This window comes from Stegodyphus dumicola, chromosome 8 (assembly GCF_044657685.1).
Source record: "Stegodyphus dumicola isolate Sdum_Otavi_A_Nest chromosome 8, ASM4465768v1".
In the NCBI taxonomy this organism is placed as follows: Eukaryota; Metazoa; Arthropoda; class Arachnida; order Araneae; family Eresidae; genus Stegodyphus; species Stegodyphus dumicola.
In genome coordinates, this window is record NC_140775.1 from 190,391,326 (window position 1) to 190,403,799 (window position 12,474).

The 12,474-nt window shown below is 31.8% G+C and overlaps 1 long non-coding RNA gene across 1 annotated transcript in view; it reads left to right on the forward strand.

Annotated features, from left to right (window-relative positions):
• The first annotated feature begins 8,868 nt into the window (after positions 1–8,868).
• LOC118184815 (uncharacterized) overlaps positions 8,869–12,474 on the forward strand; it is a 40,606-nt gene continuing 37,000 nt past the window's right edge. Inside the window, exons 1-2 of the long non-coding RNA XR_004757484.2 lie at positions 8,869–9,019; positions 10,164–10,265. This is a non-coding gene — a long non-coding RNA (uncharacterized LOC118184815). The remainder of the gene's footprint in view (positions 9,020–10,163; positions 10,266–12,474) is intronic.

Below are 12,474 nucleotides of genomic sequence, written 5' to 3' on the forward strand. Positions count from 1 at the left end.
GTTCAAGATTAAAAAAATAGCAACCAGAGTTATTTATTCTTATTATTTTAAGGGGACTCATACACCTTAAAGCCCATAAGATCTTCGAATATGTGACTGTTGCAAGAATTGAGATAACTTATTTATTTTAAAAGCAATTACTTCCAACTTTTTACAGCTGAATACATAATATAACTGCTTTCTGAAATAGTAATCAGAAAGTTTGTGTTGCCACAAATATTTTTACAATTTAATCCGCTTCGTGACAAACGTTTTCGTCATGTTTCCACATTGCGCGCACACTTTAAAACATTCTGTTGCATAAATTAATTCCATATTTAATATATAGCTTTTATAACATTTGGGAACCACCGTGAACCAAAAATTCTAAGAATGTCATGTTAAATTTTTATTTTATTTGGAGTTGAGTTTATAAAATGTATTTTATTAAAAAAAATCTGTAATGCTTTCGTCCATAAAATTTTTTAATAATAAAATATTCATCACATTTTTGGTTCAGTTAGAAAATAGTGCCCATATAAAGAATTCCATTAAATTTCAAGTATGTACCATTAGCCATTTTTAATATATCGTGCGCGCAGGGTAGAAACATGACGAAAATTTTGTCACAAAGCGAATTAAATTACAAAAGTATTTGTGGCAACACAAACTTTCTGGTTACTAGTTTCCGAAGCAGCTATATTATGCAGTCAGCTGCAAAAAGTTGGAAGTAATTGGTTTTTAAATAAATAAGTTATCCCAATTCTCGCAACAGTCACACATATTCGAAGATTATAAGGGGTTTAAGGTGTACGAGCCCCCTTAAGCAGTGGCTGTCACAGAAGAAATTGTTATTTGAAACATTTAAAACTGACTAAGAAAAAGGATATAATTTTCAATGATTTTGACGTTAACCAATTTTTGACCGGACATGGGCGTTTCCCGGGATACTATACTAGGTTTAAGATACAAGACGACGATAAATGTAAACTATGTGGTTTATTTGGTGATGCTAAGCACTTCCTCAATATCTATCCCTACTTTAATAGCTTAAGAAACAATACAAAAATTGATTTTGAAAATCGATTGATAAGGATGGTCTATGTCTATGTCTATGTCTTATCACTTAGTAAGAGGTATTCGACCATTAACGGCCTTTACCAATATATTATACTTGACTTTTAAATGCTCGAGGAATCGGGTACGTATCTAATAATAAGGCAATACTTGTGCACATGCTGTGCTAGAACTCAGAGATTGTTAGCGACGGAGGCTCCTGTGCCGCCGTCCGTAGAATAAGTGAACTTTGAACAAATGAGGCGTCGTGTGGCGCCATCTATTAATAAGGATGAAAAGCATTTTAGTTGACTGGAGCTCTGGTTGCGCCATCTCTTGCACGATGTATTGTAAGGCATTTTTAAAATTTCATAAAAATTATTCTTCTGATAAGCAATAATTGGAAAGTGAAATGATGAAAAACACAATTTGCTGTACATTGAAACGTTTCACAAGCGTAAAAACTATTTACATACAAAGTCTACCTGCTTTGGCAGGAACAAAGTCCATAGCGCATTGTAATTTGATAAATAAATCTATAAGTAAAGAAAATGAAGTAAAATCTTCGCTAAATAAGAAGAAAACGAAAATATATACATTACCACCGACTGTTATGGTGAATAGTGCGGGGTCTCTTGTGGCGTTGTTCAATTGTGAAATCATAATTTCCTAATTTTTTGATGATATTCTTAGGATGACTGTCACATTTCATAAAAAAGTTATGAGAAGCTTTTAGAATTTCAGAATCCGTGGTTTGATAAAGATAGTAAAGATTTCGCACAATTATGTAAATCTGTTATGAAAATTATTAACGGTGAGTACCGGGCAGAGGGACTCAGTGAATTCTTTTTTTCTTTTTACTTTTTATGGCCATGACTATTTGGTGTGTTTATTTGAACCAATTTTTTTGTAATCACTGTGTTTGTTGTTCGCGTTTTTTGTCTTTGGTGTTGCGCTTGTTTAAATGTTTGTATTTGTCTTTTCCTTCACTTGTATGTTTTTAATTATTATTAATACATGATTATTTTCCTTTAGTTATTTTATGTTTTACTTATTTTCCTTTGTTCAATTGGGCCTGGCCTGTTATGACCATAAGATCAACTTGTTTGGCTACGTCCAATTCTGGTACTCCCCCTTTTAAAGGGAGATTAGATGATTAGGTTACCCAATCGCCAATTTCTGGTGTGATAAATTAGCGTCCACCACCTATTAGTTCGAGCGTCACTGTAGATCATTAGAGTTTTTTAATTTAGAAAACGGGAAAAAAGTGCAAAGCTATCGCCGGTACTCGAACCTGGACCTCTTGAAATCGGGCCGAGTGTGCCATCACGTAGGTACTCCCAATTCATACGTATATGAAATAACATTTAAGCTAGTTTTCAAGATCTGCTGTCTTTATACCATCGCGGACGAAGACGTCGCAGAGAAAGTAACACAGGGTGGAAGACTTGAGACGTCGTCTTGAGACAAAAGAAAGCAAAGAAAAAAGCATCGTAGTTTCAAAACACTGTGGTAGAAATAAAAAGCGGAGAAAAATCTTCGCAGTTTAAAGCATCATGGCACAATATATCGTACTAACAAATAAAGCACTGACAAATCATCTTAAGATCGTACAGAAATGAGTTTTCTCACTGGAAAAAAAAAAAAAAAAAAAAAATCTGAAATGTTTCAGATTTTAAATTACGTCTAAAGGGGCGTTTTTTAACATTTTGTGTGTTACCTTTCTTTATTAAATATCATGTTCCTCGCACTTAAACCATAAGATCCAGTGCAACAGCAATATCGCAAAATAGTTTTAAAACGAGCATATCTTTAGAATTTCCGATACAGAGACTCACGCGCTGGAGATAAAAATGATTTTTCTGCACAACGTTGCCATTGCTTGCTTTGAAATCCTTGAGTTTGTTAATCAAAAATTCGTCAAAGTTTTAAAAAATAGGAAATCGATCATAAAACAAATTTCAAATTTCAAATTTGGTCTTCCACATGCTCATATTCGTTGGAGGATTACGTTATTCAAAATTCGATGACTCTATGTACCGTTGTTTTATCACAATGCGAGAAATAGACAATCATTTATGCAGATTTTTCATTATTTAATTTCTTCAAATATAATGCAGGACTCTAACATTTTGTGGCAACACTTTGAAAAGTGAACCGACATTTATGAGTCCGACGCAAAATGCCAAAAAGAAACTAATAGTCCTTCGGGATTCAAATCCCTTTGGACTAAAAATTAATGGATTTTCGTATCCAATTTCATCACAAGAAGAAACAATATGAATATAGACATACAAATACCCTATTCCTCCTTTTTACTTCCTTGTACGAAGTAAAAAAGGAAATATTGTAATCGCGAAAAGTTTCAGGCAGCATATTTCAACGAAAATATCCATTTTGACCGCTATCGAACGCAATTTAACGATGTTTTTGCGTGACATCTGTACGAAAGGACAGAATAAAAGACTCTTTTCCTCTAAAAAATTATAAAACGGTTTTAAAATGAATTCTGAATGTACTAATGTATGTATCTCGCATAACTCGAAAACGAGTAGCCTTATAACGTTGAAATTTTGTATATAGGGCTGCTATAACATGTAGATGGTTGGTTTCGTATTTTTATTGCAATCGGCCGTACCAAACGTATACAAACATATTTATATATATATCCACTCTGTTACCCGGCTCAGTGATCTCAGTTTCCTTACTCTTATATGTTTGTAAATTGTGCATTTTTTGCTTTAAAAATGATTGAATTATGTTTTTGTTATCTTTCGGTTAAGTTTCTTATTCCTTAAGGAAATCTGCAAGCAATATTTGTAGAATTATCAACAATTTAAAAGCTGTTTAAGTGCGGTTAAGCCTAATCTTTAAATAGCATGGCGAACATGTTTGTTTACATTTGAAACAGCAGAATAGTAGATTTGTTGCCAATTTAGAGAGACTAAACTTTACAACAAGAAAGATAACGCCTTCATTTATTATTGCCAATTAAATCATGCTTACGTATGATTCGTACAAGCAATTAAATCAGCTACAGCGATTGGAAATTTACCGAAATACACTCGTAGTTTAGTCATTTGACGGTTATCGCGACTGCAATTAAAATTGCAGGTAAGGAGAATAAAATGTGTTATAATAAATAAAACCTGAGAGTTAATATTTTATCTATGTTTTGAAGTAATTTAATTTGTAGACAAGTTTATTTGGCTATGTAAAATAACACAGCACTCAAAACAAGAACGTTCTTTAAAAAAAGGAAAACAAAAAAGTCTGAAAGGATTTAGATTGTAATTTTGCATTAGAAAGGTAGCTAAGGTTTTTTTGTTGCCGCTGAGCTCGAAGTTTATCTGCCTTCTCTTGGACGCACTCCTCCTGCCACAACTACGTTTACCTTTTTATAGCCATTACTAGTTTATTGTTGGTATTGTTATTTAAGAAAAGAAATGCAAAACCTCACTTGTTTCACCAGATAGGTCATGAGGCTTGCAGAAGTAAGGAAATACCTCAGCAATACATAAGAGCTATAATACAGATGAATAAGACAACACAATAATATATGACACCTAGATCTGGAGAGAAAAACGAATATCTTATTCCGATTTTGTATTTAGTTAGCAATTTTTACTAGACTTGAAATTAAAATCGTTTTATTTTCCCGTGTAATGCAGCGCGTGACGAGTTTTAAGAGAAACTACGCCGAAAAAGTCAAAACACTGGAGCACGCGCATTTAATGATAGATATCTGGTAATTTACGAGTATATTTAAACTGAATAAATGTAATTGACTACTGTCTTAGCTGTGACCGTAATTCTAATCTTTTGCTTTACAGAAATATCTTTTGGTGCACGATTAAAAAGTTTTAAAACGCCGGAGAGAAATATCTCAGTTCAGTTGTTTACATAACTGTTTTGTTGACTGTAGCGAATTTGAAGTGAGATCGGATTAGCTTTGAGCTTTCGATTGCGTTTCATTTGATGCTTTAGTGGTTTAAAATGTAACTACTGCGTGATATTGCATGATATTGTGATATTGTACGCATATCTAAGAGGAAAAATCCAGAATTGTGTTTTATTTCTTGTGATAAGAATCAATTTTTGCGCCCCACTGGCCCAGGTGCCCTTGTGCGGTGAACAATTTTGCCACCCCCACGCGGCACCCCTGGATAGCTAATAATGTCTCATTGCCTATCCTACAAATTGATAACCAGAGCACTATCAAGCACATCAAAAATCTAATATTCCACGCACGCTCATTGACCAAAGGTACAAGTTTGTGCAAGATGAGTTATCGGAGGGACATATGCAATCAGGCTATGTCAGAAGTAATGAACAACAAGCAGACATTCTGACGAAGGCGCTTCCAGCATCTCAGTTTCATTTTCAGAAGACGTTGATTGTTGTAAAAATAGTCAATAAGTAAAAGTTAATCTATATGAACAATGACTATTTTCATGTCGAAGGAGGCTGTTCAGAATTGATCATTTAATTAATATTATGTGCAGTTTTAGTGGCATCATTGTTTTGTTGTATAACAAATTGTAAAATTACGTTTTATGCATTTGGCATCACCATTATTATTTCAAAAAGTTTTATGTAAACAATAAGATGTACGTAAGTTCTCTTTACCTTTTTTGTTAATAAAGTCCAAAAATTCAATTAGCCATCACTCTGTTAATTGTATAACAAAACCAACGAAAACAAGCTTCAAATTGCGCTAGCTGCAGTCAAAATGTTCGTCGATAGAGACAATAAATAAGCCATACAGTAGCTCCCAAAAGTTTCCGTACACATGATTTTCATTGAAATAGGGCTCTATCCTTAATTAAAAGTAAACTATCTGAATGAGATTTTAATAATAAGATCTATAATTTATTCGTAACAAAATTACATGAAATATTTTTAATATATAGCGAAACTTTATGTTTAAGAAATTAATAATCAAAAAATGACAAACATTTTATCTCGCAAAAGTTTTCGTACACTTCAAAAAAATCTTGACATATTAGTAAATATTTTCATTTTCGTTTAAATAATATTTATTAGGATATCCTTTAGCATCCACAACAGCTTTTAAACGTCTGGGAATATATTTTACTAGTTTATCTGTATCAATGTTCATCCGTTCTTCTATCATGACTGTTTTGAGTTAGCTTTTCATTTTGATGTCGTGTTTTCGTACTCTAAGCTCCAGTTCTTTCCAAATGTGTTCTATGGGGTTTAAATCTGGCGACTGAGGTGGTGTTTTCAAAACCTGTGTACAATTATAGAGACACCAAAGGCGAACGTTGAGAGCCGTATGCTTAGGATCGTTAACATGATTAAAAATGAAGTTGTTTACAATACTCATATTTTGGCCTGATAATTTTAAATTGTCTCTTAAAATATTTAAATAAAGAGAATGATTCATTATGCCATCAATAAATACCAAATTACCTAGTCCTGATGCTGCTATGCACCCCCACACAAGAACACCTCCACCATCATGCTTAACTGTTTCAACTAAGTTCTTAGAATGAAGTTCCTCATTTTTTCTTCTCCATACAGTTATTCGATCATCGGAACCAAAAATGTTAAATTTGGTTTTACGGGCAGAACATCCATGCAATCCTGCTTCTCTGAGAAATCGCCGAACAGTTTCAGGTGAAATTGAAGTAGAAAACTTCAATAAGTATGCATTAAATTCTGCAGAAACTTTTACACCACTCCAATGTGGGTTTTTCACAAATTTTCTAATAATAAATCTCTCGTCATGTTTAGTTAATTTTCTCGGTCGACATTTTCTTACCTTGTTTTCAATCTGGTTTTCTTTTTTAAAGCATTTTTTTCCCATACTGCACTGTAGAATGGGATAAATTAACTAATATAGCGATATTTTGATTTGATTTACCACTACTATGGTGAAAAATTCTCAATTTTTGAATGCTGTTTGTAATTTCTTTACGACTGCAACCCATGTTTCAATAGGTTACTAGCTAGGACTTTAGCAGTGTAAAGTCAAGAGTGTGCGTAATGTCATTTTTGTGCAATTCTGTGATTTTTTTTAAGTTAAATAGGTCAACGTACATGGATACCGTGTATGTGCAATTCTTGAAAACGCGGCAAGCAGTGTGCGATTCTACACTTTCTCCCAATTTCGCACCTAATCTTCGTCATGATTAAGCACTTTTGTACCATAAGCGTAATTCAGCTAGCAGATTGTTGGAAACTTCGTGAAAACAAAATGGCGTCCAAAAAAAAACTAGCAGGTTGCTGTAGCAGGGTTGGTCGCCAAAAAATCGCCAATTTACCATAATCCGAAGATTAACCGCATATTTTGAAGTAAACAATAAAAAATTAAAGAAAACAGTTTTTTAAATGCCACCACAATGCAAAAATTTAAAAAAGTGGTAAATGGTAATTCTAATTTTGATTTTACCCAAAAATATTTCAGTATACGTGAGATAAAATGTTTGTCATTTTTCTATTATTAATTTTTTTTAAATAAAGTTTCACTATATTTTAAAAATATTTCATGTAATTTTGTTACGATCTTATTAAAATTTCATTCAGAAAGTTTACTTTAATTAATGGATAGAGTGTTATTTCAATGAAAATCTTAAGTGTACGAACAAATTTTGGGAGCTACTGTATGTAGATAAGCAAACATAGCTGAGCGGTAAAGTGCAGTCGTAGACTTTGTTGCCTTACGCTTCCCGTATCATTGTTAATTAACAGTTCGAAAATTACGAGATTGAAACAAAAGGTAATCCCTCGACTATGTCAATAAAAAGCATTTTTTAATGCTATGTATTACGTTTTTTCCCAATTTTGCTGTAAATAATTTATGTACGCTGCTTATCTCATGTAGCTAGAATTTTATTTAACCAAGACTTCTTTTAACTTTGTTTTTATTTAGTTGTGTGTGATATCTTCTCTAAAAGTGCACTAATCTTTAAGATCATGAACAATTGTGAACTTTTCATTTACGAGAACTTCTACCTCGAGAACTTACAATAGATGGCAGCACCTCCTTACCAGATCTTACCATTGCTTACCACAATTTCCTGCACTTTACAATGTAATTTGACTTTTATTTCATTAGGGTGATTGAACAAGTGATATATGAAAGTAGAAGCCTTCGCCTATAGGCTTTCTAACCAGTTATCTGTATGTCTAATGCCGTGGGCAGACCTTCTTAGGTGGCCGAAGGGCACAAGGCATGGGGCCCTGGACCTAAGCCTTATCCCAGGCTAATAAGGGAAGTCAGGGCTTAGTTTCTAAAATTAGAAGTGCCGGAGCCCTGTGGAAGACCTTAAGGAAAGGAGAACAAGAATAAATAAATAATAAACTAACCAATCAAATTATTAATAATTAATTATTAAAACAGTTAAACAATCAATGATTAAAGTAATTGAAAATTAAAGAATGAATTATTAAAATAATTAAATAATCAATGATTAAAGAAATTAAATAATTAAAATTTAGCAAAATGTAAAAAGATAAATTAAAATTTAACAAACGATTTTTTTATATAATTTCATTACTGAAAATATATGAAATTCAGATATTTTAGGTCAAATATCTAACTAAAAGTTTGTTCAATTATATAAACAAAGTGCCAGAGCCTTCTTATTTAGGGCTTTGGTGTGCTCTAGTTAGAATTAGGATTTATTCCAAAAACTAAGAAGTACCTGACCCGGGCTCCGGCACAATTTAAGCCCCGAAGGAAGTATTAGCGAGTTATGGGAATTTTGTCTTTTGTCGTGAGAGGAAGCGTTAGTGGACCATAGCATTGTTTTAGTACGTTGAATGTCTGCCTAATTTAATATTGATTTTTTTTTCCAGTTTTCATTATGCTTTTAAAGTGTTGTGTGCCATTATGCGGAAGAAATTTTAATGATGACCATAAAGTGTGTACAACAGATTTCCAAAACAAGACTTGTTGAATGGATGGTTGAAATCAATACTGCGAGAAAATCTTACCACTTCGAAAGATTCTATGGTAAGTTAAGCTTAATTTGTTAATTAATTAATTAAGTTTAATTTTAATTAAATTTATTAAGGTATTTGCTTCTGTATTTAAAAGAATGGATATGGTTATATCACAGAATTTCATTTCTGTAATATACATTATGTATAATATTTTGTAAAGTAATCATGCATGAGTTAATATATTATATATCGAGTTGTACGATTGTTAAATATTGAATTATTTTTTTAAATCTCCAATGTTTTACTTTTTGATTAATTTTATAACTTGTTAAACTTTTAAGTTCATACATATACAGCAGAAAATGGAACTACTTAATTTTTTATATATCTTTGTACCAGAAGTTTTTCATAAAGAAACTGCAATGGCAATAAAGATGCTCACAGTTGTTTTTTTAAATTGTAATATAAAATGCATAAGTATATGCATAATATAGTTTATAATAGGTTAGTATAGCATAATATAGTTTTGCATAAAAAAAGAAATTAAATTCCTAATGCATGAAAATTTAAATATTACTAAATCTTATGTCACTAAGAACCCTTTCCTGTCCCCCTCCTGTGTGGGAGATAATCATACATATGCTTGCTATTACTTGTTTTGTTCAGAAATCAATTAAATTATGAGAAATCCTACTTTTATTACTCTAAAATTAGTAATTAGGTCTAGGTTTACATTTGAGGGATTTAGGTTTGTGAATTACATTTCCGCGAGAAAGATTTTCAGCGTATTTCTGAATACTATGATGGAAAAATGGAGAAGGAAATAAAGGTTCTATTAAAACAAGTGCGACTGAACAAAAATAATATTTACAGAGACTGTTTGAACATTTTTTAGATGATTTTCATTGTATTTATATAAATATTTTACCTAAATTTTTTGTTTTAAATAATCCATTTGATAACCCATATTTTTCACCATCTTTTCACTGTGTAATTTACAAGACATTAAAAAAGCCTTTTGCAATATCGGAAGAAATATTTTCTACCATTCCTCTTGAATAGCATTCCATAGTCTAAGGATTGTTGTAGGTCGACGTTTGGACAATTCACTTTTTAAAAGTCTAAAAGTGCAAATATCCATGAATTAATTATCAGATGATTTAGTAAAGATGGGAGTAAACCTTAATACCCATTTCTTGTTCCATTTTTTCCAGGAAATTAACAGTGGATTTTGGTTGCTTGCAGTGGATGTGGCTACTTGCTTTCTTTGTCTTGATGCAGCTCGATTGAATGATGGCCCTGTGTGTGAACAGAAGGTATTTCATATTTGAAAACTGGGTATAAAATTTGTTCCTGATAATATCTGGAGTTGACCTTAAACAGTTTCTGCACAGTTTTAATTTTTATTTGTCATTATGTCAAAAACCAGCAGCAGTAAAAGTATATTTACAGGTACCCCTTGGTGAAAATTGGTGATACATGGATACCGAGTTTGTGCAATTCTTGTTATTTTGCCTTATGTAACGGAGATTTACAAAGCCAAATAACAAGAAAAAGAATTGCACAAACTCATTATCCGTATACACATCGACCTATTTTCACTTAAAAAAAAATCATCGCAGAATTGCACAAACTTGCCATTCCGCATTTCCTTGAATTTATCCATGTACACATGACCCTATTTTCACTCAAAAAAACATCAGAGAATTGTACAAACTAGGCATTGCGCACTCCCTTTGACCATGTACACATCAAACTATATTCACTTAAAAAGTCAAAGGAGCAGCCAACAAAAAATATATATAATCTTAATAAACTAATTAAATATAATTTAATTAAATTAAATTTATTAAACTAATTTAATAAACTAATTAACATTTTATATCAAACAAGGAAATAACATAAAAGGTTTGCGGTGGCCATACGCCATATTAATTTCTTTTTTCCACAACAGGTGACTTAATTTTTTCCATCATTTTCCACTTTCCATAAATTTGGTTTTGATTTGAATATTCTTCGAATAATCAACTGCCAAACATTTTAATTTATGTTAATGAATGCTTTTATACAAATTTCTGTTAATAATTTTTAAGTATCAGTTGCATTTTATTTCTCTCATTATCCTTTAATTTTGATTACCAGTTTATAATGTCAATTCAGTGCATTAACAAAAAAACAAAAACAAAAAATCTGGTATTTGTTAAATTTGCACACTTTTCTCCTTTCTTTTTCATTTATGGAGAAATTTTCATCTTGCATTTACGGAGAAATGCTGAGCAGCTATACTGTTGTTAAAACTTTCATCAAACATAATCACTTGTAGTTTGAAATTTGCTTTTTAAGAATTTTTCTTATTGCTTATGCTTCGGGCAAAAATAAAATGGCATAGAAAACGACTAGCATAGATACCATAGGTCATACACATACAACATAAGAACGGAAAAATTATGCTAGCTTCAGAAATGGTTACTAGAGTTAAAACTATCATCTTTGGTGTCTGCTGTTTACTTTATAGTGATTTGATTGGAAAATAATCCAAAATTTTTACCTTCTTGGCAACATTTTTGTCCTCACAGAGACATGTCTGAGTGTTGCAGGATTCCCTTCCCTGTTTCGACTTGTATATGGGTTTTGAATTTTGGATAAATTTTTGGAAAAAAAAACATACTCTTGTCTTATACACAAATCAGCTTGTGTTTGAAATTTTACTGTAGTAAAATTGTTCAAGCAAAAAATAATTATGAAAATACATAAAATTAAGAGAGTGTTCATTAGAGCCAACCATTGATGACTAATTTTTAATCAAAGTGACAGATGATAGCAGGGCCGGGTTTGGACTTGATAAGGCTCTAAGCTATTTGAGACATGGGCCCTTTATAAGTCCAGATATTATATGTCAGTTCAAAATATGATTTTTGGGGAACCCCCAAGAAAGTAGGTGTGCTAAGCTACAGTTTGTGTAGCTTATACATAAATTCTGCACTGGATGATAGCCATTTTCCCAAATCTTGGTACTGTAATAATTACATAAACCGGTAACCAATTAACAAAATTAAAAGTGCAAAAAACATCCATAATGAAAACACTTATTTTTTTTTTTTTTTCCCCTGGCTCTATTCTCTTCAAGTACACAGTGATCTGTTTAATGTTGAAGAAACTCGAAATTGCACGGTACTTGGCATTATTTACACTGTTATTCTCTATGTGTGTTAATTTATTTTCATTAAACAAAAAGTTCACAAATTTGGCATTGCAATCTGTTTTTGTTGTAAGAACTTCAAAGAACTGTCTTTTATGTATAAATGAAATTAAAATAAGAAATGAAACAGAAATTTCTGTTTTGTAGCTTTATTTCAGCATTCTTGCTTTGGCACAGTTTTGCCCACCTTCAGAAAAACATAATTGGCAGGAAAGTTCAGTCTAGATATGTGAAAGTACTCCTTGATGCTTGTAGGATTTATGAGTGTTTTGTTGTTTTGGTTTATAAAATTTTATGATATGTCTATTTTTATGGATATCTTATGC